Genomic DNA, 6,556 nt, shown 5'->3' with positions numbered 1-6,556 from the left:
GCCCAAGACAGGCCCAGCTTTTCTCATTACCAAACATTATCTGGAGTGTGTGATGCTTGTAAGTCATCCTCTATAGATTTAGATATAGAATCTAACTAGAAGAAAATCAGCTTGAATAACCAAGATAAGTTTTCACCTCAATGTGTTTTAGATTTAATTTAGCAGCTCAGAGATGTACTGAAAGTTATTGAGTCTACATATATATTTGAATAACACATTGTTTTAATGTTACCAATAAATATTCTGAATATCATAATCTTCTTTTAAGATTTGAAATGTTTCCTTCTAATTGATAAAATACTATAGGAACCCCCTGGTTACAGTTTATTTCAGAAGCATGATCAATTCCATTTTTTCATTTTTTGGAAGGTCCTGAGTGTTACACAAATTCTGCTTTTGTAGCCTTGACTAAAGAAATCTGGGTCTGATATTTCTTCTAGGCCTGCTCAGTAGTAGCTGAGCAGACTAGAAAGAAGATCTCAGTAGGCCTTCACATGTACTTATTTTTTAATATGGATAACTTTAAAAGTTACCTCTAAAATGCACGTTTTTTGTGGCAAAGTTATGATTTGCTTGTGACATGATCAGGTGGTCCTTGATGCATCAGGGAACAACAATCTCCTACTGTTTCTGCTGTTCTGTGGTGCCTTTGGAGCATCCCAGACCACTTGTTCCTAGTCATTCCCATGATGTCTGTGATTGGAGCACTTTTTTGTACAGCTGCTCAGTCCAGTACCCTAGTTCCCAATTCAAGTTGCATTTCAGGGGTTTTTTACCATGTAGGGACCAGCATTACTTGGTGCTGAGGACATCAGCCAAAATCTTCAGAGAGCTGGCATGGGCATGTGTCACATCAGTTGGACCCTGATCAGTGTCAGTTTGTGTCTAGGTCTGAGGTTTCCGTGTACCCTTCTCAGGGAGAAGTTGCTAGCTCCTTTGCAACACTACAGGTCTTCACATACACCAGTTCCTGATAAATACTGATTTAGAGAGATGCTGTTGAATGGAGATTGACACTTTTTTGTCCTTCATGTGATGTTGCAGTATGTTTGCATGGCCAGATTTCGGTAGAGGGGGGCTACGGGGATGACTTCTTTAAAGTAAAAACGCTGCTGGTCCTTGTATCTGATAGGACCAGTTCCAGTTGGCTCTTACATGGACTCACCACTGGCCAAGACTGAGCCAATTAGCAATGGAGGTAATGCCTCTGTGATTGACGTATTGGAGAAAGGGAAGAAGCTGCTTGGCATATGCTAAACTGCAGCAGCAGAAAGTAGTAAGAATGTGAGGACATTTCCACAGACACTAAAGTCAGTGGAGAAGGAGGGTGAGGAGATGTCCAGGAACTGGAAGAGAGATTCCCCTATGATCTGTGATGTGAAGACCATGGTGAAACAGGCCCTGATGCTGCAGTCCATGGAGGCCATGAGGGAGCAGAGCTCCACCTGCAGCCCCGGGAGGACCATGCACTGGGGCAGGTGGATGCCTGGGGGAGGCTGTGACCCCATGAGAAGCCCATGCTCAAGCAAATTCCTGGCAGGACCTGAGAACCCATGGAGAGAGGCGCCCACACCAGACCAGGTTTGCTGTCAGGACTTGTGACCCTGTGGGGAACCCATGTTGGAGCAGTCTGTTCCTGAAGAACTGTTTCCTCTGTGGATGAGACCTATGTTGGGGCAGTTTGTGAAGAACTGCAGCCTGTGCGAAGGAACCACGTTGGAGAAGTTTGTGAGGGACTGTCTCCTGTGTGAGAGACCCCATACTGTAGCAGTGAGAAGTGTGAGGAAGCCTTCCCCTGAGAAGAAGCAGTGGCAAGGTCCATCTGTAATGAACTGGCTGTAACTCCCATTCCTTGTCTCCCTGCACCGGTGGAGGGGAAAGAGGTAGAGACTCAGGAAAAAGAGAGAGATGGGGGAGGTATTTTAAGATTTAGTTTTTATTTCTCATTTCCCTACTCTTTTTTGATTGTTAATAAATCAAAACATTTTTCCACAAGTTGAGTCTATTTTGCCCATGATGCTTATTGCTGAGTGATCTCCCTGTCTTTATCTTGAGTTGCGAGCCCTTTATTGTATTTCTCTCTCTCTTGTCCAGTTGAGGAGGCTGAGTGATAGAGCTTCTTGGTGGGCACATGGCACCCAAATAGGGTTAAACCACCACAGATGTGAATGCCAAATTTTGTGGAGGCCATGCTGCTACTTCTGAGGGTGAATCAGACTTTTTTGTAGGCTCATAGGGCACAGTGTGTGTCTAACCAGCTCCACCACCTTGGAGGTTCAAATAATGTCCCAAGTGTTTGCTTTGCAAGCTGCCCTGGTTATGGGCAAGCAACAGTGGCAGTGAGGGAAAGGAATGAGAGAGACAGGGCAGAAATGTAAAAAATGTAGCATAGCAGCTAACTTGTTAGAATTTACTTTGCCTAAGAGCTGGTGGGCAAAACAAGGGAGAGTTGCTCAGTTCTCCTTATATATAGAGTAGAAAGATGTTTTCCTTTCCAGAAGAAAAACAATGAGGGATATTAGATTGATCGTTTTCACAGAAGAAATGTTAAGATCAAAGATCTGTCTGCTGGTCTTTCCACTCGCTGGATCTTAGTTTAATAACTAGGGCTTTAAAAATGTCACTGGTCTTAACAGTTGTTTCTAAAATCAGTCTGAGGCAATCTGTATAGAGAACAAAATCTGCCCTCTCGTGGCTTACTGGAAAATTACCTGGTGACACCAGAAAGCTGTTTTCTCCCTTTTTAAAAAGTACAGTCTTGGTTCAGCAACCAAGAAACGTTGTGTCCTTGGTGAAAGAAAGAAGCGCAGGAAAACTTGATATGAAATACTTAAGAAAGTTGATCATAGAAAATTACAAAACAGTTAGAAGAAATCCTGTAGAAAGGCCGATTGTCCAGGGGGAGAGGGTGAGAGACATCCATCTCTGTGATGACTTTTTACTCAAAACATTACTGGCAGATGAGAGGTACACTCTTGAATGACTTCAAGCAGGGATGGATGTAATTGCCACCCCCTCTGCCTTTAAAATAATTCCTGCTGAATTGGTTCTTTCTTCTAATAAAAGGCTCTGAATCACTCAGAAGCGTGTAATGTGCAGCTGCGAATGAGATGTTTAAGCTTTGAGGGAGAAGTGCTCAAAAACATCCCTTTCTCAGCCTTTTTCTTAGCTAGACTAAGGCAGCTTCCAGCTCTGCCTGTAGGATTTTTCTGTGGATTATCTTTCTGAAGGGTTTAATTCTCTTTAGTCACTAGTTAGTTGCTTTCTCAATTGGCTGTACTGGATCTGTGGGCAGCTAATGCCTTTTTCTGAGCCATATAGCAGGCCAGATGCCTAATTTTTTGGCTCTGTAGTAAGCTAGTGGCAGCCACATCATCTCTGTCAGTCATGGCCTTTGCCTTTGTGCAAATTATTGTAATGAAAATTCTCTGATGGAATTAGAGAGAACCTGTTTTCTGCATTAAATCAAATCTCATTGCTGACTGTTTAGGTAATGCTTGAGAAGGAATCTATTCTTATTCTGTGCCTGATTTAGGAAAGAAGTAGTGTAAAGCAACCACATTTTATGTTGAAGTTGCCATTGCTAACCTTTTGCTTCTATTAACTGCTCACTTTACACTGCTTTTGGGAGAGATGTGTGTCTGTGCTCGTGAGCGGAGGAAAAGAGAAAGAGTCAGATCCAAAGACTAACAGCTAAATTTAGTAGTGAAGATACACGCTTAGAGAACTGAGCATGTTAGGCTGATGGCAACTGGGGAGAAACAGTTTCCTAAAGTACCTGCTTTGGCCCTTTCTGCATTGTATGCAGCCAGTTAAGTGCCCTGCACACAACTGCCAACAGAAAGTCAGCTCTACTTTAGTAATTCTGCACCTGAGACACAAACCATGGAGAGATATTGATTACTTTGTTAAAGCTAGGCTTTCCAAGACCTGTCTGTCCAGAAAAAAATGGTAGCTGTGTTAGCTGTCTTTTTACACACCAGCTCTCTCTTGTTGTGAGAGGCCATCCACATCCTATCCTAAAATCTGAAAGAATATGGATGTAAAAAATAACCTCTACTGTATGTTTCACATTAAGCCAATATATTCACCTAACTGCAGAATCTGCAGATCTATTTCATTTCTCCTGTCCTTATCTTCTTTGCTGACTCTATCTGCACTTATGATGATGTTATTGTTGCCATGTGTTCCCCCTTCAAAGACTCCTGAGGCTACCTTTGTGCCAGGACACATTTGATTTGCAGATAGCAACTAAACTGGTAAATGTGATGATGAGAATGAGACATGTGAACACAGCAACCATTTAAGTAGAAGGGGAATAAATGGCCAAGTCTCTTCCATAGCAGATAATCCCTCTCTGTTGGTCTCTCCTCACTTTGCTGCCTTGTAGTCTCTGGCCTGTTGAAGAACCCATGAGCTCTGGAGCAACTTCAACGGGCAGGATGCCAAGAAAGTGTGGGCTAACTCCAACCAGTGCCCTTGGTACCACTTCTAAGTGCCTGAATAATGGAGGTAGTCACTTCTTCTCCAGCTCAGATTAAGTTTTTTCTGTCCTTATCTCTGCCCTGAAGCTTTCTCACAGACATTAAAAAGCTCAGTTTTTAACACCATGGTTCTCCTGGTGCTGTGTCTTCTTCACCGGTTCCCGATTCTCTGTAGTCATGTAGCAGAGAGCTCTGGTTTGGACATGGTGAATTGTATTATGTGGATTGATGGTTAGGATACAGGCGCTTAAATGTTCAGTGATGTGGTCACAGAGTCCCCTCTTGTGACTTCCAGGCCTGATTTTTTGCCATCCATCTCTAAGGGTTTGGTCCATCCAGTCTCTTAGCAGACTTTTTTAATTTCTGCCTTAGAGGAAAGTTTCCTCAGGTTTCACTGGCTTTTTTTTTTTTTGGTGCCTTTTGCTTGAAAATATCTTTCAGCAGCTTCATTTTTATCTGGAGGTATTATTGCTCAAATAGCTTTAACAGTTTCACAGTTGCCTCCTCTGCTTGAGTTAACCGAAAAGCTACTAAACACATTCAATGCTCAGAAGCTGTTATTGTTGGGAATAAGGCTGATTACTGGCTTGTTCTGGGCTGGTTGCCACCAGTTTCAAATAGAGCCTGAAGTGCTTATTAAACCTTTTTCATTGTTGGTGGTTTTTTTTTTTTTTTGGTTATTTTTTGTTTTCCATTTTAACCAGGGACTTTCAAATTCCAGCCTGGTTACTATCAACAAATTCTTTGACTTTCTTTCACACTGCCATGGCCTGCCATCCCATGGTCAGCAGTTGTTCAGGGTGGGGAGATTTTACCAAAATATTACTTCTTTCTCTGTTGCTCCCAGTGACTGTGCACAGTGAAAGCATCATGGAAAGCGCTGAAGTGTTCAGCCCTTGCAGACGCACATTAAATTTACTTGCAATCCTTAGGACTTCCATCAACAACTGGCTTTGTGGTTAGCAGGTGCACACTTGTTTGGCGTGCTGCACTCTTGCTTGGCGTGCTGCGCTCTCACCGGTCTCCTTGGCACAGTTGTCCAGCAGAGATGAGAACAAATGGCTTAATTTAGAGCAGCTCTAAGACTGTTCAAGTTCGTGTCACATCCCAAGGCGGCTGCATCTTCTCCCCAAGCCTGGAGATGAGAGCTTTGATGAAATGTAGAAAGAATTCTACAGATGTAGAAGAATTCTGCAGATGTGTACACCCACACAGTGTGCCAAACCCTATGGATTTAGAATTCAGCTTGGAGCTTTGAAAAATACCACTTGTGAAGGCAAAGCACAATCCTTCCTGAGAAAAGAAAAAGCTGGATTCTTAACAGAAGGAAAAGTCACCCTTTTATTCAGGCCAAATACAGTCTTTTCTACCTCTTCTTCTTTTCCCTCCAACACTTTCCATGTGTAATCTTAGGATAAGTCTCACGATTTTGCAAAAATAATGAAAGCATTTAATTATAACATAGAATTTGTTGTTTTTAAATGCGGCCTCCCAACCAAAAATATTTTGTCAGGGACATGACAAATGGAGAGAGGGATGACAGAGCTCAGTGTTCATTTACACTATGTTTATCTGCTGGAAAGAAAGAAGTATACCCTGGTGGCTCTGCCAGGACAGACAAGGAGAGAGATAAGATGTATATTTGTACTTAAACCTGAGGAGGAAAAAACCTGGTACATTTCGTTTCAGTCTTGCCTGTATCTAAATTTTTTAGCTTGGCTTAGGGATTGCTAGTCATGTTTTTCTGATGTATACTTAATTGTGTTATTCAGACAGATGAATTTATATCGGCTCATCACAACATCTTGTCTCATGCTCAGTTTTGCTTTAGTTGCTGTCAATCATTCAATATCAGTATGGTTTCTATCTGGAAAGAACATCTCTAGTAGCACTGTACAAAATTGCCCCCTATACTTTTCTCTAATATTCCATGATTTATTTTGTCTGGAAGCAAGGTGAGAGCAGATTTTACAGCGCAAAGTGAATGGGAATGGGAATTTATTGAACAACAACACAGCTACTTGGAATATTGCTGTTGCCTGACGAGTTCTAGTAAATTAATTTTGCAGCCA

This window comes from Colius striatus, chromosome 1, assembly GCF_028858725.1.
Source record: "Colius striatus isolate bColStr4 chromosome 1, bColStr4.1.hap1, whole genome shotgun sequence".
Taxonomy (NCBI): Eukaryota; Metazoa; Chordata; class Aves; order Coliiformes; family Coliidae; genus Colius; species Colius striatus.
Note: the sequence above shows the minus strand (reverse complement) of the source record.